Source organism: Geotrypetes seraphini, chromosome 5, assembly GCF_902459505.1.
Source record: "Geotrypetes seraphini chromosome 5, aGeoSer1.1, whole genome shotgun sequence".
Classification (NCBI taxonomy): Eukaryota; Metazoa; Chordata; class Amphibia; order Gymnophiona; family Dermophiidae; genus Geotrypetes; species Geotrypetes seraphini.
The window spans coordinates 114,331,983-114,355,039 of record NC_047088.1 but is presented as its reverse complement, the minus strand read 5'-3'; the positions used below and the strand labels follow the sequence as shown (position 1 = coordinate 114,355,039).

Sequence of the window (23,057 nt, the reverse complement as noted above, 5' to 3'; positions counted from 1 at the left end):
AAATTAGCAGCCTATGCTGATGGTGTTTTAATTTTTCTTAGGAACCCTCTATCCTCTCTTCCTCATCTTATACATATTGTCAAACAATATTCCCTCCTATCCGGATACTCTGTCAATTGGGAGAAATCAGAGATCTTCCCTCTGAATGATAACATTCTTCAATCAGATCTGGCTCATTTTCCCTTCTCATGGTCACATGAAGCTGTGAAATACTTGGGGATTTTAATACATAAGGATCCGGTTCTTGCTCAAGATCTTAATATATCTAAAGTCAAAAATCTAGTTCTAAATACTACATCTCGATGGTCTCCACTTTTTTTGTCTTGGTGGGGTAGAATAGCATCCATCAAAATGACCCTAGCACCTCAAATTAATTACACTCTCTCTATGCTTCCTCTTCTATGCCGGAAGTCGTTTTTTTATTGGAAGCTATCTGAATTAATTTGGAACAAGATAAAACCTCAAATTGCTCTCGCCAAGCTGAAAGCCTCTAAGATTAACGGTGGTCTTAAATTCCCGGATTTCTATCATTATTATATTGCTTCACTAGCTAAATATGGAGCTTACTGGGTTACTGACTCCTATCCCCAAGATCCTCCTGCTTGGTTTGAAATGGAGTGCTTTTTATGCACGCCTTTACACATCTCCTGCTTACTAACGGTGTCAGTACCCAGACATTTGAGAAGGTACTCTTTGTTGGGTTCAACGCAGCATGCTCTTCATCTTTTAGATACATTAGCTGAGATCTCAGTTAATGTTAGCCCACTCATGTCCCTTTGGAATAATCCCAAAATCCAAAACCATGGCAAATCCCTCTCATGGAAACGGTGGCAGCGGGCAGGTATATGGTTTGCCCATCAATTGTCTACTCTTACTGCGTCAGTTCCTTTTGATATACTTTGCTCCACATACCTGCTGCCTTCTTCTGTTTATTCACAGTGGCTCTCACTCATTGGAGTGCTGTCTTCTGTGCATATACATTTTGACTTCATGACTTCCAAAAATACTATCCGCCATTGGTCTTTATTGACTCTATTAAAAGGCAAGGCTATATCTTTTTTCTATAATATTTTGAGAGATCATTCCTTCACTTTTTCACCTCAATCTATGAAACACTGGGATATTATACTCACCACTCCGCTTTCTGACATTGATTGGGAACTCTTTTGGTCTTCAACAAACCGCCCGCTTTTATCTTCTAGAGTTTCACAATCAATGTTCTTTATTATGTGGAATGCAGTATGGACCCCATTTCGCATGTGGAAAGCCAACTTAAAGCAAGACTCTGTTTGCTGGAACTGTTTGAAAGAGGAGGGAACTCTTGATCATATGTTTTTTCATTGTACTTTGGTCCACTCCTTTTGGTCTCAAATTTGGAACACCATACAATCTATCACTAACTGCTCGGAAGAGATCTCTATGGACATTATAATCCTTCGCTCTCAACATCCCTGTTTCGCACAATCAAACTGTCCTCCTAAGCTCATCAATACCATGTTTGTGACTGCTCTCATGCATATTCTGAAAAATTGGAAATCATCTTCGCTACTAGACTATACTTTTTGGTGGAACTCTCTGTGTATGTATCATAGATTTGAATCCTATGCATATGAGAATAAAATTACACTCCGAACCTCCATGAATTTGAAGAGCAAAAAATCACCCTGGTCATTCCTGGATTCCTATGTACGCTCTGCTTCGTAGACACTCCTGTCTTCCCTTCTTTTTCTTCTCTTTTCTTCTTTCTTTCCTTTCTCTTTTAATTTCTATTCCTGTTCTCCCTCATCTTTTTCTCATATAGTCTTCACAAGCAGTTCCAATACTTGGAGCTTTTCTTACTGCTATGGTCCTCTACAGTTAAATATATATTTGCAGATTCTTTATACACAAAGCTTTATTTTGTTTTTATGTATTTGAAATGCTCCCTGTATTTTTCAAAATACTCAATAAAAATTATTGAACTAAAAAAAAAAAGGATAGCACTTTTATTAGCACTGATTTTTTTTAGCACAATGTATAGAATTTAACTTCTAGTGTGCAACTGCAAATGGGGCACATGCATCGGTGGAGCATGGTCAGATATAAACATGTCCTACATTTATGCCCATAACATATAGAATGCTATAAATTACAAGCTGGAAAGAGGAAATGGAAAATGTATTTAAACTGATGTAATTTACAACTCCCCTTCACAGATAGAAGCGGACTTAACATAAGAATATAAAAGTTACCATACTGAGACAGACCGCAGGTTCATCAAGCCTAGTATCCTGTTTCCAACAGTGGCCAATCTAGGTCACAAGTACCTGGCAAGATCCCAAGGAGTAAAACAGTTTTTTAAAATGCTGCTTATCCTAGGAATAAGCAGTAGATTTCCCCACATCCATCTTAATAATGGCTCTTTTAAGAAGTTATCCAACCCTTCCTTGTGTTGGCATTCTCCGCTCATGAATCTGAACCAATATGGCTGTGCTTCCTCTTCCGGTAAGACTTTTACAAACGTAGCAGACCTATCACAAATGTCTTGAAGAGTATGACCTCACCACTACATTGCCAATCAATGCGACTCAAAAAATATATATATACCGTATATACCATCCAACTAATTGTAGTGCAATTTTCAAAAAAAGTGTTGCCACTCTAATATGTTGTTCAAACCCTCAGTTTCCTCAGTGTTGAAACAGAAAATCAGTTCCTGTTCTTTCTAAAGCAACAGTGGTCACAGAGATGAAGTGGGAAACTACAGGCTGGTAAGCCTCACTTGTACAGCAGCATCAATAATAATAATAACAGTTTATATACCGCAGGTCAGTGAAGTTCTATGTGATTTACAATGATTAAAAGATGCTACAATTTGAATAGAATTAACAAAGATAAAAGCTAGTGATCAGTTATTGTGGAACAAAGATAAAAGCTAGAGATCAGTTATTGTGGAATAAGATTGTACAGGTCAGTTGCCTAAATACTTCAGGAACAGATATTTTTTAGGTGTTTCCTAAATTCTCCATAAGTAATAGGCATAAGCAATTTTTCCAGATCTTTACCCCATAATGCTGCCTGATGGCTACACCTCTCTCTATACAGCCTAGCATCCTTCTGGCAACAGCCACTGCCTTGTCACATTTTCTTTGCTTTTAGATCTTTGGATACCATCACCCCAAGGTCCCTCTCTCTATCTGTGCACATCAGCCTCTCAGCTCCCAGCAAATACAGCTCCCTCAGATTTCTAATCCCCAAATGCATCACTCTGCACTTCTTTGCATTGAATATTTAGTTGCCAGATATTAGACTAGTCCTCTAACTTTTGCAGTTAATTCTCTTATACTGGCATCTTTTCAGAGTTCCTTAGTATATTTACCACATTTCAACAAATTGATATTGAAGTAGCTTTTATGCAAAATGCTGGCCATCATCAGCACTGGGATTTCAAGGAGGCACTGAAAAGGTTTATGAGGACAAATGAGTCCCAAACCATGCCTGAGACTTTATTCTTTGTTTAGAATGATAGTGATTAATCTATATGGAGTTATGCCTTTTAAAATTGGTAAAATTTATTGAAAGTATGACAAATCCCAATTGATCCCATTACTTTGTCCACCATTTTTTTAAGTTATTCATAAAAATTTTCTTCTGTGTCTTCTCCATTCTCATGTGTAAATTTGCCAATCTCGGTCCTTTTCCAGGATTTTCTTCCATGAACACAGAACAGAAGCATTTGCTTTTCCCTCATCACTCTCTATGTATTGGTTCAGAGCATCTTTTAGTCTCGCAATTCCATTTTTTATCTTCCTCCTTTCATTAATATATCTGCTCTTCCACTTGCGCTTTTGCCAGACATATCTCTCTCTTAGCTTGTTTCAGTTTCATCTTTCTTTCTGTATTCCTCTTGAGGTTTTTAAAAAATATATATTTCATGAACACCAGTTGTTTTGCCTTTATTTTCTACATAACCTAAGAACATAAGAATTGCCATACTGGGACAGGCTGAAGGCCCATCAAGCCCAGTATGCTGTTTCCAACAGTGGCCAACCCAGATCCCAGGTCTCTGCCACTAGTTTAGAGAACCATATTGGTTTCCTTTTTCTCTTGTTTTTATTTAGTTTCATCATATAAAGATCAGTAGCCATTTTTATAGCTCCTTTTAGCTTAGACCACTATTTTTCTACTTCTCTTATGTCCTCCCATCCTAAGAGCTCTTTCTTCAGGTAAAAACATAAGAACATAAGAATAGTCTTGCTGGGTCAGACCAATGGTCCAATAAGCCCAGTACCCCATTCTCACGGTGGCCAATCCAGGTCACTAGTACCTGGCCAAAACCCAAGGTGTAGCAATATTCCATGCTACCAATACAGGTCAAGCAGTGGCTTCCCCCATGTCTATCTTTCTCAATAACAGACTCCAGGAACTTGCCAATCCTTTCTTACAACCAGCTACGGTATCCGCTCTTACCACATCTGAGGCAACACATTCCAGAGCTTAACTATTCTCTGAGTGAAAAAAAATTTCCTCCTATTCATTTTAAAAGCATTTTCTTGTAACTTCATCAAGTGTCCCCTAGTCTTTGTAATTTTTGACTGAGTGAAAAATCGATTCACTTGTACTCTTTCTACTTCACTCAGGATTTTGTAGACTTCAATCATATCTCCCTTCAGCAGTCTCTTTTCTAAGCTGAAGAGCCCGAACCATTTTAGTCTTTACTCATATGAGAGGAGTTCCATCCCCTTTACCATCTTGGTTGCTCTTCTTTGAGCCTTTTCTAGCACCACTATATCTTTCTTGAGATAAGGAGGCCAGAATTGAATGCAATACTCCAGATGAGGTCACATCATGGAGTGATACAGGGGCAATATGAAATTATTAGTTTTGTTAACGATCCCTTTTTAATAATTCCCAGTGTCCTGTTTGCTTTTTTGGCCGCCGCCACACAATAGGTGGTATTCTCCCATTTTACTAAATCCATACATTTGAAATCTAGGATTTTGAGTTTTGTGTGGCCAATCTCTTTAGCCGTTATATCAAACCAAACCATTTGATGATCACTAGTTTATTGGGCATTAAATTGCTATACGATACTGCATACATTTATTGGGGATTTTTGGTTGTAAAGGGAAAAATTAAATTCCAGCAGAATTTGATTGTGATGTGAGGGCTTGCCCTTCCTCCAGTGCTGGCTGGTGAGGAACTTGGCTGACTCATTGAAAGACAATCACCTTCTTAGCAGGTGATAGCCTGGTCTCTTAACAGTAAAACCGCTTACATGCAGTATTTCATCCATGTGCTCAGGGTTGGTTTTAGACATTATGGGGCCAGGGCAGAAATTAAGAAGGGAGACCCCTCCCCCTCTCATGAACTTCCCACCATTACTACCACACATAATACAATTTTAGTTTAGTTCTGTATTGGAGGGGGGGGGGGGAGGCAACACCTACGTCAACAGTAAAGGTACAATAGGGTCATTTTTGAACACATCAGGAAAGGACCCTTCTACTCTTTCTCTGAAAAAATGTAGGTACTCTAATTGAAAGCTATCACCTTATTTTCCATTTTTTATTTATATTTAATTTATGATGAATTGTTTGTAATATGTCAGTTTATAAAATTTACACCTGCTATTTTTATATTTTCCACAGTACAGGAGGACACAAGTCACTGTTTCTTTTTCTGTGGTGTTGCATTGTGTCTGGCTTCTTATCAAAACTATCTTGCTTTGTCATTTTATTGGATACAGACCGTGAAAGTCTGCCCAGCATTGTCCTCACATTCCAAATTGATGGAGTTCCATTGAAACCCTCCCCAACTTATGAAGATGACATTCTATTACTAGCAAAAATAGACCCAACTTCTTTATCGTTAAATACAATCCTCATATGTCTTGAGCATATTCAAAAATGGTAAACAAGGAATAAATTGATGGTGAATTTTGATAAAAGTTTTGGTTGTTGATTAACAGGACATTTACCTGTTCCAAGTACATCTTTACATTTTCAGGGAAGAGATATACCTAACGTGGCCATTTATTTTTTTCATCAAACGGGACATCTATTCAAGTTTTCAAGTTTTATTAGGATTTTATATACCGCCTATCAAGGATATCTAAGCGGTTTTTACAATCAGGTACTCAAGCATTTTTCCCTCTCTGTCCCGGTGGGCTCACAATCTATCTAACGTACCTGGGGCTATGGAGGATTAAGTGACTTGCCCAGGGTCACAAGGAGCAGCGCGGGGTTTGAACCCACAACCCCAGGGTGCTGAGGCTGTAGACCCAACCACTGCGCCACACACTCCTCAATATTGATATTCAGTCCCACCCTAGCCCCGCCCCCAATTTCTTCCATTCATTTTTCATGTACACACCATCTCTTATTATTTCATAATGGTAACCATAAAATTTAAAAAACACAAAGCACCCTATACAAAGAGAAAATGTTAATTATCATTTATATTTGGGGGGTTTTCAATGATGTCACCTCAGTAACTATAGAATAATAGACAAATATAGTGCAAAATATAGATAGCAGATATAAATTCTCAAAACTGACACATTTTTATCACTAAATTGAAAATAAAATCATTTTCCTACCTTTGCTGTCTGGTGATTTCATGAGTCTCTGGTTGCGTTTCCTTCTGATTGTGCATCCTATCTTTCATTTCTTTCTGCACTCAGGCCCAACAATTGTCCCTTTCTATTCCCTCCACCCTTCCTTCCTGTGTCCTTAGTGCCCCCAGTGCCTTCCTATGTCCTTAGTGACCCAGTGCCTCCTTCCTATGTCCTTAGTGCCCCCAGATCCAGTGTCAGTTCTCCTTTGTACCTTTGTTCCAGGTCTCCCTCTGTCCCTCCTCTGTTATGATCTTGCCTCTCTCTGCTCTTCCTCAGGGGCTCTCCCCCCTCTGTCTGCACCTCCCAAAGTCCTGCTTCTGCCTCCTGTCTTTCCCCTTTGGTCCTGGCCTTTATCTCTCTAGTCTTTCTTCTACTTACAACCCCCCCTTCTCTGCCATTTTCTCTCCTTCCTTCATCCCTTCTTCCTATGTCCCCTCACTGCCTTCTAGTCTTTGTCCCACCTCCTCCCAAAAAGCCTGCCGGCCTACCTCTCCCAAAGCCAGCCTACCCCAAAGCCAGTCTGCCTGCCTACCTCCCCCAGAGCCAGCCTGCCTGCCTCCCCCAAAGCCAGCCTGCCTGTCTCCCCCAAAGTCAGCCAGTCTGCCTGCCTACCTCCCCCAGAGTCAGCCAGCCTGCCTGCCTATCTTCCCCAGAGCCTGCCTGTCTGCCTCCCCCAAAGCCAGCCTGCCTGTCTCCCCCAAAGTCAGCCAGTCTGTCTGCCTACCTCCCCCAGAGCCTGCCTGCCTGCCTCCCCCAAAACCTGCCTACCTCCCTCCCTCCCCCAGAGCCAGCCAGCCTGCCTGCCTGCCTACCTCCTTCCCCCCAGCAAACAAAAGCCTCCCTCCAGGCCCGATTCAAACTTCTTCCCTGGTCCACCGCCGCTGCTCATCTGCTGCCACTACTTGCACCCAGAAACCTTCTTCCCAACGTCAATTCTGACGTCGAAGGGACGTTCTGGGCCAGCCAGGCAGTGATTGGCTTGCTCGGAATGTCCTCTCCCACATCAGAATTGACGTCGGGAATAAGGCTTCCGGGTGCGAGTAGTGGCAGCAGAGGAGCAGCAGCGGTGGACCAGGGGAGAAGTTTAAATCGTGCCTGGAGGGAGGCTTTTTTTTTTTTTTTTTGGTGCAGCAGGGGAGGGACAGGAAGTGATCACCTGACCCGTTGTCCCCGCGCACAGCTTCGGGACGCTGTCCCTGAAAACAGGACATTTTGGCGTCCCGAAGCTGTGTGTGGGGACAACAGGACAGGGGATCCGAAAACAGGACTGTCCCGTTCAAAACGTGATGTATGGTCACCTTAGATATACCCCTTGTATAGCAATTTAAATATCTCAGGATTACTATAGATTCTCAACTTACTTTCTTGGCACAGGTTTTGGATGTAGCAAAAAAAGGATTTTATGTCCTAAGATTCTTAAGATCTGTGAGGTATTTGTTTAATAATGATAGTTTACACACTTTGGTCCATGCTTTCCTGATATCTGGACTTGCCTTGAGATCGGGGCAGGCAGGAGAAGAGTCGGGCTGAGAAGAGAGGCAGAAGGGAGAGAAGAGGAGTTGGACAGATGAGGCAGAAGGGAGAGAAGAGGAGTTGGGCAGAGCAAGCAGAAGGTGAGGGGCTGCAGTGAGAGGTAGCTCCGCCCACCCCAACGTCACCTGCAGCAGATCTGGAGCTTTCCCTTTAAAGGGGAGGGGCTAACGGTGCTCAGCTATTCGGCGCGCGTCAAAGGCGAGCATTAAAGGCGCTCGCCTTAGTGAGAGCGCCTTTGCAAAGGGCCTTAAGAAAGGACGAGTCACTGAAGATGAGCAAGAGGACCCACAGCAGGCCAGAGGACAGCCACAGCAGGCCCAGTGGACAGCAGACACAGCAGACTCAGAGGATAGCCACAGCAGGCCCAGAGGACAGCAGCCATAGAAGACTCAGAGGACAGCCACAGCAGGCCTAGAGGACAGCAGCCACAGAGACCAGCCACAGCAGACTTAGAGGACAGCTACAGCAGGCCCAGAGGACAGCAGACTCAGAGGACAGCCACAGCAGGCCCAGAGGACAGCAGTCACAGAACACTCCGAGGACAGCCACAGCAGGCCCAGAAGACAGCAGCCACAACAGCCACAAAGACCAGCCACAGCAGACTCAGAGGACAGCTACAGCAGGCCCAGAGGACAGCAGCCACAGCAGACTCAGAGGACAGCCACAGCAGGCCCAGAGGACAGCAGACTCGGCAGCCACAGCAGACACATAGGACAGCCACAGCAGACTCAGAGGACAGCCACAGCAGACAAAGAGGACGCTACATAAAGAAACAGGGAGAAGCCACTTCAGACAACAGACCGGAAAGTGGACAGCAATGGAAGTAGCAGACAGAAGCAGGAAGTTGAGCTACCCAGTTTTCTGCACCGTCTGCCATATGTATGACTACCTCCCCTCTGGGAGGCGGTCTTATGTATGCATTTGATGCGAGGAACTGGAGAGCTTGAAGAAACAAGTCAGACTCCTGGAAGGCAGAATACTGGAACTAGAAGTACTTCGAGCAGTGGAGGAGGAGGACAGAGAGGCAGGGAATGTCAAGACAGAGGAAACCATTGAAGAAGTCCAGGAATTAGAGAAGTTCATCGAGGAGGCATACAGGGAGGCCGTGGAAAATCACCAGCAACAGTGGAACTGCCAAAATCACCTACAGGGAGTGAGGACCACCTGGAGGACAACCACAAGGAAGAAATGGGTGACACAAAGAGATCTGGAAACAGCGGAGGGAACCCACATGAAGACGAGTCTGGTGCAAGCCAAGGCCAGGATGAGGAAAGATGGAAGTGCACATAGGACACAGACATATTGCTGGAGAGATGGTCATACACCAGGGACATGGACCTGCAACTATAGAGGCAAGAGAAGATAGAGAGGACTCATCACTAAGTCTAGAAAATTTGACCATGTTACACCCCTTTTAATAAATGCACATTGGCTTCCAGTTATCCATCGGATAACATATAAACTCTGTTTGCTTGTTTTTAAGTCTCTTCTCTACAAGACTCCTGCATTCATATTTAAACTACTAATACCATATCATCCAGGCAGAACCTTGAGATCTAATGAGCAAAATTTGTTGACCATTCCTTCACTTAAGGTTATTAATACTAGACGGCAGTTTATCTTTTCGGTAACTGCTCCTCAGACTTGGAACGCTCTCCCAATTTACTTACGAAATGAGCAGGACTTAGGAAAATTTAAAAGTAATCTAAAAACATTTCTTTTTAAAGATGCTTTTAATATTTAATTTAACAGTTCTTAAACCAGCGATTTTATTTTATTGTATTATGTTCTGTGGTTATTTGTTTCCCTACTGTATTTTTCCTTTGTTTTGCTTTTCTTTATTAATTGTATTTCAAACCCCTATCTTACCTTATGTAATGAGTATAATGTATTAGTTATCTACCCATTGTTATTATTTAAAGTTTGTACTGTTTTGTCTCTATTTGATTATATTTTAATCTGTTCATCGCTTAGAATTTGATTAAGCGATCAATCAAGAAAAATATTAAACTTGAAACTTGAGGACAGCAATCATCATGGGGGACTCCATCATCAGACAAGTCAACAGCCACATTGCGGGAAGACGACAGGATCGGCTGGTGACCTGCCTACCAGGAGCCAAGGTAGACGACATAGTGAGCCACATCGACAGGATAATCGACAGTGTGGAAGAGGAATATACGGCGGTGGTGATCCATGTAGGGACAAACAACGTGAGCAACCAGAACTACAGCAGGGAAGGACCAGTTCCGGATGCTAGGAAGGAAGTTGAAGACCAGAACGCAGAGGGTAGTGTTCTTGGCGATCCTGCCGATACCCAGGGTCGATGAGAAGAGGCAGACGGAGCTGCAAGCAGTCAACGCGTGGATGAGGCACTGGTGTGAGGAAGAAGGATTCCACTTTGTGCGCAACTGGACAACATTCTGGGGAAGAGCAAGCTATTCAAGAAGGATGGACTCCACCTCAGTGGAGATGGAACGAGGCTACTTACAAGCAACATCAAGAGAGAAATTGAGAAGTTTTTAAACTAGGAAGAAGGGGAAAGCCAACAGTCGACCAAGAGTCGATGGTTCGGGAACCAGTATACCTAGAGGATACCGTGCAGGAAGATAGCAGGGAAGACTACCGGATCATAGGCAAGATAGAAATGCTGATGGATCAAAAAGGACACAAGAGGAAAGAAATTGCAAGAAAGTAACAGGCCGCAAACTCAAGTGTATGTACACAAATGCAAGAAGCCTAAGAAATAAGATGGAATTGGAAGCTATGGAACAAAAGATAACCTTGACATCATCGGCGTCACAGAACGAGGAAAACGCCTGGGACACTGTGCTACCAGGATACAAGCTATACCGCTTTGTGATGAGGCAGGCGCGATTCTATAACCAGTGTCGGTGACATGTATGCTGGTTAGAGAATCAGGGGAAGTAAGGTGTCTGCTCTTTAAGTCAGATGCCAATGTGCAATTCTCAACCGCTTCATAGGTGGCTGCCGAGACCGGCATCCTATACAGATTCGGCCCCAGACCATGCAAGTCTTCCCTAGTTCATTTTATACCATTCATTTTCTAATTAGAGATCCTTTGTGTTCATCCCACGCTTTTTTGAATTCCACCTCCAACTTCATTTCCACCACCTCCGTTGGGAAAGCATTCCAGGCATCCACCACCATCTCCAGGAAAATTAATTTCCTAACAGTATTCCTAAGTCTACCATCCCACAACCTCAAGTCATGTCCTCTGGTTTTATCATTTTCACTTCTCTGGAAAAGATTTGTTTTTATATTAATTCCTTTTACGTATCTAAATGACTGTATCTTATCTCCCATGTCTCTCTGCCTCTCCCTTCCTCTAAAGTATACATATTCAGGTTTTTCAGTCTCTTCTCATATGTCTTCTGGCACTAACCCCATACCATTTTGATCACCTTTCTCTGATCTGCTTCAAGTCATTTTATGTCTTTAGCCAGTTACGTCTCCCATAACTGAACACAATACTCCAAGCAGGACCTCAACAATGACTTGTACAAGAGCATCAACACCTCCTTTCTTCTGCTGATTATGCCTCTCTCTATACAGCCTAGCATCTTTCTGGCTATAGCCACTGCCTTGTCACACTGTTTTATCGCCTACCAATCTTCAGACACTATCACTCTATGGTCCCTCTTCCCATTCGTGCTTATCAGCCGCTCACCTCCTAGTACATATGGCTCCCTCAGATTTCTATTCCACAAGTGCATCACTCTGCACTTCTTTGCATTGAATTTTATTTGCCAAACATTAGACCATTCTTCTAACTTTTGCGGTCCTTTTTCATGCTTTCTACTCCCTCTGGGTTACAAATCTTGGTATCGTCCATAAAAAGGCAAGTCTCACCTTTTAATCCTTCAGCAATATCACTCACAAATATATTGAACAGAATGGCTCCATCACCGATCCTTGAAACACTCCACTAATCACTTTTCCTTCCTCTGAGTGAATTCCATTAACCACCACCCTCTGGCTGTCTGTCTGTCATCCATTTTCTTTTCTTTTTTTTTTAAATCTTTATTCATTTTTAAACTTATAATAAGTGTGATAACATATCCATACAAATAACCATAAATATATCACTTAATAATCAACAATGATACATATAATATTCTCTTATCTCCCCCCCTCCCCACCCTTATCTATCATATAATCAATACTTATACAACATTTTCTAATCCAGTTCACCTCTTTGGGTCCTAATTTCAGCCAGTCAAGTGTATTCAAGTGCCTTCTATGAGGAAGCTTTGCTGAAATCTATGTAGATTGCAAGTCCTTGATCCAATTCTCTGGTCTCCCAGTCAAAGAATACAATCAGATTCATTTGGCACGATTTACCTTTAGTAAAACCATGTTGTTTTAGATCTTGTAACCTACTGGATTCTAGGAAATGTTCTATCCTTTACTTCAGCAAAGTTTCCATTATTTTTCCAATATGTATACATTAGAAAACATGTATACATTAGAAAACAGTATACATGTATATATATGTATACATGTAAACGTGTATACATTAGAAAACATGTATACATTAGAAAACAGTGCTATATGCAAAGCCCTCTCTCTATATATAATATATGAGATAAGATGATTGAGGGACTGGAAAACATGCCTGAGAGACTGAAAGCACCTGGAAGAAGGAGTAGTTGGAGGGCCAGGTAGAGCCTGGAGTCCAGGGAGGGGGCTCAGGTTTGATGATTGGCAGTGGGACCGGCAAAGTTTCTAGGGAGTGGAGACCCAAGAGGCCGGAGATCATAGAGACCAGCAGTGACCCTACAGGAAAAACCAGAAGGGTAAAGGTCCAAGGTTGAGGAGGTCTGGCAAGCAACCATTAGAGGGACTGGCAGGAATGCAGGCAACTGGCAGAGAGACCGATGATGGTACTGGAAGCTGCCAGAGGGGCCCAGGAAGTAGCCTGATAGACCCAAGAGAACGTTGGCTGAAGGTCTTGCGACCAACCAGCAGAGGGACCGGCGGGGCAGATGGCAAAGGCAGAGAGACCGGTGATGGCACTGGGAGCTGCATGAAGACCTGGAGGGCCAGTGAGGGTCAAGAAAGGACCTGGAAGACTGTGGAGTCCAGGGAGGATCCGAAGAGGACTAGGAGGAGCTGGAGATACCTGGTCACAGGATTTAGAACTGTTTTAACCCTGTTGTGTTTGTGTTTTAGCAGGGTCAGTAGAAGATCAAGGAACACCTAGAGTGTGGAAAGTGACTGGTGTTGACCTCAGACTGTCACATAGAGCAAAGAGCTTCACAGTCCTGCGGTATATAAGTAGAATGTTATGTTATAAACTATAAAATTACCTCCATATTACATAAAAAGTAAGTGCTATGAGGTCAGTTCTAGAAAGGATGTTAAACATTTGGTGCCCACAATCTAGACAATAAGGGACTCATAATCGAAATGAAAATATGTCTTAAAAACCCACCTAAACTGGCACTTGGATGATCAAAAAGGCAGGCCATCCAAGTGCCGATAATCGAAACTGGTTTTAGACGTATCTAAAAATAGCTTTGACTTTTTCAGTGCCGCTGTGCGCCCACAGTGAAAAGGGGCATTTTTCCATGAGTGGTTAGGGTGGGATGTGGGCTGACCTAGACTTAATCATCCTGCAGCGATAATCGAAAGTTTAACAAGACTGCCTAGATGGAACTTTTACATTGTGACTTAGGCGATCTAAAAACAGGTATAAGTGCCCAGAAGATATCCAAAGTGACCAGATAACCACTGAAGGGACAAAGTACAGACCCCCACACACTCCCCCAGTGATCACTGACCCCCACCCCCATCCCCACAGGCATACAAATTAGAATAAAAACGTACATACCTGCCTCCAGAACATCAGCACCTGGCTTAGAAAAGCCTAGTAGAGCTGCGCAGAGGTGGCTTAAGTAGTCTGGGGGTGGGGGTGGGTTAGAGAACTATAGAGAGAAGGACCCAGGGACCCAGGCCCATAAGCCACTCTAACCACTGCATTTATGGTGGAAAATATGAGCCCACCAAACTCCTCCGAAACCCTACTGTACTGCCATACAGGTGGCATCTGCAGCCATAAGGGCTATTGGAGTGGTAGACAGGTGGGTATAGTAGGTTTTGGGAGGCTCACCATGACCTATAAGGGAGTTGTGGTAAGATGGTTGTGACACCCTTTTTGTGAAGTTCACACAGTGCCTTGTAAGGTGTTCCACTACTCTGTTGCCATGTCTGGATGGCCAGTCCATCACTTTGCTGACCCCTCCCATGTCCAAAAGGTCTTTTTCTAGGCGTTTTGACTTGGACAATTTTTTGAATGAGAATGCGGTATAAAGATAGACGACATAGCAGTCTGGATGAACAAACGGCTGGATGTAGAAGTAGATGATTCTTGAAAAAAAATATTTTGGACATATTTTTTGAGAATGGATTTTAAACTCTGTTGACTTTGGACGACTAGCGCCTTAGGCCCAAAACAGACTTAGACATTTTTTTTTTTTTGCTCTTCCATGCTAGTAATCTATAAGTGCAAATTTGTGTGCCTAATAAATCACAGAATACTAGCATAGGTCAGCAATTAGGCATCTAAATTAGGCACCATTACTTACATCTGCTTTATGACAGGTATAAATATGAGCGGATTATAATCTAGCTGTCTCTCTGTACCTTGGATGTTCTAGTGGCTGTGGCTGTGCGTTTTGGTGACATTTCTCTCTTATATAAAGGCTTAGATCAGATTGTTGTATTACATAGATAATATTGTATGAAATCCTAATTTGTATTATACGTACAACGTATCTGTATCTTGCCTCGTTAACATCTTTTTTTTGTACTTATTGTATATTAAAATCAATAAAATCTTCGAACTTAAAAAAATATGAGCACCTAAATACAGCAAGCATGCACTGAAATAGTCAGAACATCCATGACCCACCCATGTCCGCCATATGAACATCCACTTTGTGGTTTCATGCAAGAACACTTAGGCACCCATTTATAGAATACGAGTGCCTAGGTGCACTTAGATGCCTAATTGCTGCTACCTTCCATTTGATCACCAAAAATTAAGTGTCTATTGATGCCTAACTTTTGGTGCACTATATAGAGTTACCTGCTATGTATTGAGCACCTATTTTTATGCCAACTGTGCCCTGGTAATTTTTATAAGCATAGAATGCTATTCTACATACTCTAGTCCTGGGAGCATTCTGCACAGCAGAATTTGCCTAGGATTCCTTATCTGTGCAGAAGTCTTCCCTTGTCATGTAGACATTTTGATAGGCAAAAGGTTAGCAGCAAAGACTTATATTCGGACTGAATAAGTTTGATCATGTCACCCCTTTGTTTCGGGAATTGCATTGGCTACCAGTTGACCCGCGTATTGTCTTCAAGTTGGGCTGTATTTATTAAAGAGTCCTGATGGGTCTCCACTGTACTTGATTGATTTATTTTCAGCTTCAACTCAAAAGTACTCTTGTAAAACTCATGCCATATTTGTTTATCCATCAGTGAAGGGTTGCAAGTTTAAAAGATACCATGAACGTATGCTCTCATATCAGGCTGCCATTTGGGACAAAGATTTTAAGCAATTGTATACCATTTCATTTTCCTATTTAGAATTTAGAAGACACTTGAAAACCTATTTGTTCTCTAGGTTCTTAGGCAATTAATTTCATCTTCATTCCCTAATTGTTCCATTTTATTAGTTTTTTGTAAACCGCATAGAACTGCAAGGTTATGCAGTCTAGAAATTGATTTTATGTTATGTGACAGTGGGCATCATTTCCCTTCTCTCTCCCATACCTGAAAACACCTCAACTGATTTCTCTTTCTCTTCTGTCATTCTCCCCCAACCCAGAAAAAACAATCACCATATTCTATCCACACAGCAATCACTGCCATTCTGTTCCATACAGCCACCTAGAAGAAAGAATGGCTGCTTATTGGGCCATGTCCTTCTTCTGTGCTGCCCTAGGCCTGACTGCCAATTTAAACATCGCACAGCCAGTGGTTCAAAGCACTTTGTCACTGGTCAGTAGAGGAGAAGGACATGGCTCAATAAACAGTCCCTTTCCTCCTCTTTACTGTGCATTGGTGACAACGTGGATGAGGGTTAGACTTAGAGAAAGTATGATAAGTAGTTTTTAGCAGCTCTGGAAGAAGGGGATGGAAGGAGAGAGAGGGAGAGGGACAGAACAGCTGAGGGGCTTTGCTGGGTGGGGGAAATAGATCAAATTGAAAGGGTGTTTAGGGATGAGGACAGAGCAAGCTAGAAGAGAGTATTTTTAGGGAGAAAGAGACCATGGTAAGGTTTTTAAAAAAAAAAAATATTTATTTCAGGGTTGGGATGGAGAGGGAGAGAGCATAGAGTAAGCTGGAAGGGTGAGGGAGAGAGTATTATGAGAGGTAAAAGCAGAGGCAGGGGAAGCTAGCTTGGGGAAAGAGTACTAGGGGTCTTGCTAGGAGTTGTAAAACTTGTGGAGGGGCAGAGAAAGCTGAGAGTCTTGCTGGAAGGTAAGGAAGGATAACTAGGGAGGGCAGGGAGAGAGCTAAGGGGTGCTGCTGGTGAGTAGGAAAGGAGAATAGGGAAGCATAGAGGAAAGGAAAGCATCAGGTGGGGGAAGAGGAAGAATTAGGTGGCAGAAAGAGAAAGCAAAAGGTTGAACCTGTTGAGAGGAAGGTTAGGAAGATGTTCAAGCTAAGTAGGAGATAAAGAGAGCTGGGAAGGGTTGAATCTGAGCAGAAAGAAAGGGTGTGTTAGGCCTGGGGCATGGAGGATCCAAGCCCTCTGATGGGTGAATTCTGCACACACAAAAAAATTAGCTGATCAATATTCAATTGGCCGCACCTCCCTACCACTCTTCCAATCACCCTCCCATCCCTCCACCAGAGCATGAAGACCCCCCCTCCCCCACACAGGATCCCCTTCCCTCTCTTTCACTCTCCATAATATCAGCAGACCCTCCCCAGGGGTCTATCTGTGCAATCCTTGGTGGTCTAGTAGGAAATGGGTAGGAGCACTGCCCACTTGCTCCTGTCTGTTGCTGCTGTCTCCTCAAAATGGCTGCAGGACTTCTAGTGGCAGCTTCTTGGTACTACCTGTAAAACTGCCACTAGAAGCCATGGCTGCCATTTTGAAGAGGCAGCTGCACTAGACAGCAGTGAATGGCGATTGCTTCTCCCCGCTCTCTATTAGACCACCAGGGATTGGGCAGGTAGGCCGGGTAGTGGGAGGAAGGGAGGTCTGCTGATATTCTGAGGGGGTAGAAGATCTACTACCAGGAATTTATGAGGGCACCAGCATTGATTATTGCCAGCACCTCCATAACTATCGGATCCTTCCTTACTCCATCCCTATAATATCCCTTTGCAGCCTGATATCAAAATAGCTGGTTAGTCCCAATAAACTGGATAATGCTGCAAAAAAATGTCACTGAACAGCAGCAGCCAGCCTGCAGAGTGCCATTTAAGCAGGCTGGAGCCTCTCATGCCTAATTTAATAGTTTTGAATATTGACTTCTACAAATAAAGCAGACATATCATTTTCCATAATTTTGAATAGAATTTAATTTTTTTTTGTTCAGAATTCCCACAGGAGTAACAATCATGTCACTTACAAATGATTCCTAAAGCATCACCTTAACTGCAGAAATGCCTTTCAAAAATTATCTGCTCTACTGTACTGTATATTTGATGCAGTTTTACCTGCACAAGGGCTTACATTTAGATAATATTACATTACATTATATTACATTAGAGATTTCTATTCCGCCAATACCTTGTGGTTCAAGGCGGATTACAAAAGATTTATAAATGGTGGGTTACAATGGAAGATCAGTAGTCATTTCTAGAGAGGTAAAGGTAAAGAGTGGGTCAGGTATGTCAAGTGTAGAGTAAGTTAGGTAGGATTAGGTCAGGTAGTTTCAGTGTGGTGGGAAGAGAGAAGGAAGGAGGAGGAATAAGTGATGTTAGGACTGTTTCAGGAATTTCTTGAAGAGTATAGTTTTTATTTCTTTTCTGAACATCTTGTAGTCTGTTGTAGTTATCAGTAGATTGGAGATCTGTTTATCTAGTTTTGCTGCTTGAGTTTCTAGGAGGTCATCGTATAATTTTTTCCGTTTTAATTCTTTGATCGGGGGGAGGGGGTGTGCGTTTTTCTATGTCTGATTGAGGTGGTTTGGATGAGGTGATTGTTTAGGTAGGCTGGGTTGTCTCCATTTAAGGTTTTAAATAACATACAGTAGAATTTAAATAGTATTCTTTCTTGGATTGGTAGCCATAACTAACATTATGAAAATACCATATGACTTTATTAGTAGCCATGCTTTTTTCTGACTCAGACACAAAAGGAAAGGCTTTTGAAAATTGGTTATCTGCTTAACTGAGGAATCTAATTTCTAATTTTACAAATTTGAATTGTAGTTCAGCTTTTGAAAACATACCTCTTAGAATCCATTATTTTGAAAATTATCTCAGGACATTTAAAGGAAAATGATACCTCTGGTCTATCAGATTTTTAATGCACCTTAAAGTGGGATCAGTCATAGAGAAAGACACTTAAAATTCCTCAAAGTCATTATTTTTAGATAATGTTAAGTCTAATTTTTCTTATAGATCCACATCTCAAATTAGCCTTTGAAAATTTGAGCAGATTTAACTTCAAGTCACTGAGCAGCTGATATCAACTTTGGTCTACACAGGTATTCATAAGAAATGACATAGCTTTGTACTGAGCTGGGATCTGTGCTGCTCTTTCACAGGTTACAGTGAAAAGTATTACAGCTCAAAGAGATAATTTGATATGTAAGGGGCTTAAACTTTGCTAATTATAACCTCCATTAGTTATATATTTTCATCTCCAGCAATGCTGATACTTGGTGAGTAACAAACATAAGTGGATAACTTTTTCTAGTTAACTTTCTCCAGATATTTAGCAGCAGTTTACTGGTTACCTTTAGGGAAGTCTCTGGCATGATCTAATTGTCCAGATAAGTTTAGCAGGATAACATAGATTTTTAGCACTATCTAGTTAAACTCAAACCATGCTACCTTTTTGATGGCAACTAAAGTTTCACCAGTCAGTAATTTAAATGCAGGGGGTGGGGGAGAAATCTTTTTTTTTAATTGTTAGGGTAACTCATTAAGGACTCCTTTTACTAAACCATAGAAGAGCTTCTTACCATGGTCTGGTGATGTAAATGCTCTGATTCTCATTCAGTTTATATGAGTGTCAGAGCATTTACCTTGCTGGCCTATGGTAAGAAGTTATTCCGTGGTTTAGTAAAATCCAGTGTAAATTATTTGGACACATCCTTTGAATATTGAGTTCCAGGTTTCTTGAATTCCTGCAATCTAGATTTCTTTTGGGTAATAATATGGAAAAATTTCTCATGATGGTAGAATACAATGGATTAAAAGATACCTAACTTCTACATGTTTACAGTATACAGTACAGTGAAGTATGATTAGCATTCTGAGATTTGGATATCACATACAATAAGGCTTGTCATGGCCCTCAGTGCTATCCTAACACAGAGATCTGTGGACTCTTCCAGGCCCTCTATGTTACCTGGATACCGGAACTCCCTTGTATCCTCAGTGTATGAGACTTTTTCACATGAGTGTCACAACAAAAAAAAAGGAGAAAATGAAGCCAAGACCTGCATTGTAATTTTAAAAGTAATAGACAGTTTTATGGACTGTAGCTGAAATACTCTCTCCTTATTTGTAACTAATGTGATTACTGAGGAGAGATAGGGATCACAGATCACTAGTACAATGCTTTGCATATCTGTTCAAAAAATATATCACTTTTCAAAATTCAGAGGTTTTGCAGTGGTTATATTCCCTAAAGCTGTGTGAGTTTAAGAATTCTCCTATGAGAAATGAACAGCTGGAGCTAGGCACTGTGCATCATGTTGCCATAAGAACTATTTTACAGGGTCTAAACGATAAAGAAAAGTGATCCACCAGATATAATCTTTCTGTTTCTTCTTATTCTCTCTAGTCTCTGCCCAGTGGGCACACTTGTTAGGATCCTAATGAAACTCATATTTTTCTTAATAGTAAATTTGAAGTGGAAGATTCACCTACCTGAAAATACGAAGAGGCATCTGTTGTTTACTTCCAAAACACTTGCTTTCTTGAAGATGTTAAAACAGTTTCTTTGTCTTCAAAATTAAAGGATTTTCATTTCATTTCAAAAAGAAATGGGTATTTTTGAAGGAGCAGAAGTTTGCTTGGGAGTGGCAGTCTGCAGTGAATGTCTTCTCTTCCCTGTAAGAGAAAGCAAGAGTTTGGAATTCGCCTTCCTTATGATTCTCCTCCTCCAACTCATCGGTGGCCGTGGCAATTGACTATAATTGTCCACTTGGTGGCAATGTGGATCCATAAGAAACAGAGCAGACTTATATGGCAGATTATTGCACAAAAAGGAGGGAAGGTCGGTAAAGTGAATATTTTTTTAACTGTATGAAGAATGAAAGTGTCCTTGATTAATTACAATTCTTTATCCTTTAAAAAGTATAGCGCAAAAGTTTATGCTATGAAGTTTAGAATGTCTTAACATTGTAATAAACTGTTTACAAAGAATCCCAGTGTGACCAAAAGATTCCCATGCTGAAAAGCTCAGATGTGTGGATATGGTTCCACATAAAGGATGGCTTTCCAGGATGTAAGCTCTTAGGGACAGATCAAAGTCAGAATTGTAAGTATGCTCCAGCATTTGACAAAGTACCTCATGAAAAACGTCTGCCCAGGAAAAGGTTCTAGGTGTCATTATTGAGAATACATTGAAACCTTCAGCTCAGTGTGCAGCGGAAGCTAAAAAAGCAAATAAAATGTTAGGAATCAGGAAAAGAATGGAAAACAAAGATGAGAATGCTATAATGCCCTTGTATTGCTTCATGGTGCAGCTATACCTCAAATACTGTGTGCTGCTTCTCAAAAGGAGGAACATTTTCAATATGACATCTAAATCTGAGTTTAAACATTTTGCAGAACATGCGCAAAAATCCAATACCAAACATGCCCATTTTCAAAACTGCTAAACTTCTTATCTTGTTTTTTTTGAAAATGGCATTTTTCAGATGTGCATCTATCTTTTTGAACCATTAAAAACAAAAACAAAAAAAAAAACAAGCCCAAATGAAAAACACACAAAACAAAGCAGTGAGATATAGAAGGGGCAGCATTTGTAGTAGACTGGTCACACAGACATCCTAGCAGAGTAGTAGGGCACCCTAGCATGTATTGCAGTGAACTTCACGTAAAGGTCCCAGGTAGATGTTTTACTATAATCCCCTTATAGTGTATGGTGAACCCCCCAAATCTACTGAACTAAACTGTACACCATACCAATAGCCCTTATGTCTGCAAGTATCACCTATACATTTGTATAGTGGGATTTGCTGGTGAAAGCAGTTAGCAGTGGTTTTTTTTAAGGTTTGGATAATTTCCTATAACAAAAGTCCTTAAGTCATTACTAAGATGGACTTAGGGAAATACACTGATTATTCCTAGAATAAACAGCATGATATCTATTTTACTCTTTGGAATCTTGCCAGGTACTTGTGAGCTAGGTTGACCACTGTTGGAAACAGAAAACTGGGCTTGATGGACCTTCAGTCTATCCCAGTATGATAACTCTTATGTTTTTATGATTGTAGAAGGACTTCTGAAGCCAACTGCGGGTGGGAAAGGGAAAAATAACAACAGAGATTAGTCAAAGAAAACAAAAAAACCCCACAGAAATTCATAGCCGAAATTTCAGAATAGGTAACATCTGAAGGAGAAAGTTCAGAGACTGAGAAATGTGAGGGAAGACGAATTGCTATGCCGCCTCCCTTTCCTGAGCTGTGAGCAGAATGATAGGCAGTAAAATTAGGAGACAGGCTCTAAAAAAGGTAAGATTCTTCACCTTCCCTAAGCCATGTCTCGACAAGACAGAGAACTAGGATGATAACTAGAGAAAAGGTCATTGACCTGAACAGTTTTTTTTCCAGATAGACCAACAGTTAAGAAGGCCAAAATGGAGGGGAGAAAAAGAAGTTGAAAACAAGCGGGAGTGTCATGAGAGAAAATTTAGCTTCTGGAAAGTGGGCAAAGATCATATAGATATATTTCTAGGAGTTCCATGAAAGGGGCAGTGTTTCTTGTGCACAGGAATAGGAAAAGGTTGCAGAAATTCTGGTAAATCCAAAGGAGCCATAATAAAAACTGGACCAAGATTGTAAGGGGTGGAATGGGATTGTTGAAGTTTGTCATATGTGCCACATTCATGATTGGTTTCTCTCTACTTCTTATTTTTCACGTACTTTGGTGGAGTCAAAGTTATGGAGACCCTATCATTTTAGTTATCTTTTACATACTCCTAAAATGAAGGCTGCTGTCCTGGGGAATTCATATTATTTTTTACTTGTTCCTCTGAGATCCACCTGGCAATGGATATGCATTCGATTGAAGCTTGATTTTAGGACTACGCCTCTTTTACCTATTTGTGGTAATGGTTCCTTTTTACCTAGTATAACAGCTACTGGTTTTCAGCCTGGTAAGAGAGGCAATATCTCCTATCTATATCAGATATTGACTGATGAAGGTAATTTGCAAACACTTCCCAGTTACGCACTGTTCATGGTTAGTCTTGTTTGGATATATTTTCTTAAATGCAGTTGAGATATTTTGTGACTTCTTTGTCTACATCGGTAGAATTGTATTGGTTAGATGCTCAATTGATTGTACCCCTAAAATATTTAGACATTCCTTAATGGATCTTTCACCTGCCCTAGACTATGCTAAGGTAGCTCAAGCTTGGAATGCAGAATTGAAGATTCAACTTCAAGGGTCTCATATCCAAAAGTTTTTGAAGATTTTGTACGGTCTTCTTTCTGACATTACCTATTGTGAAATGGGCTATAAGTTTCTT

General features: G+C 41.3%; 1 protein-coding gene across 2 annotated transcripts in view; it reads right to left on the bottom strand.

Annotated features, from left to right (window-relative positions):
• The window catches only part of COL6A2 (collagen type VI alpha 2 chain), a 167,251-nt gene extending 146,841 nt beyond the window's left edge, over positions 1-20,410 (bottom strand). For both annotated transcript variants that reach the window (XM_033945420.1, XM_033945421.1), the window contains exon 1: positions 20,228-20,410. The gene's annotated coding sequence lies outside the window, so the exon portion shown is untranslated. The remainder of the gene's footprint in view (positions 1-20,227) is intronic.
• Positions 20,411-23,057: the final 2,647 nt, after the last annotated feature.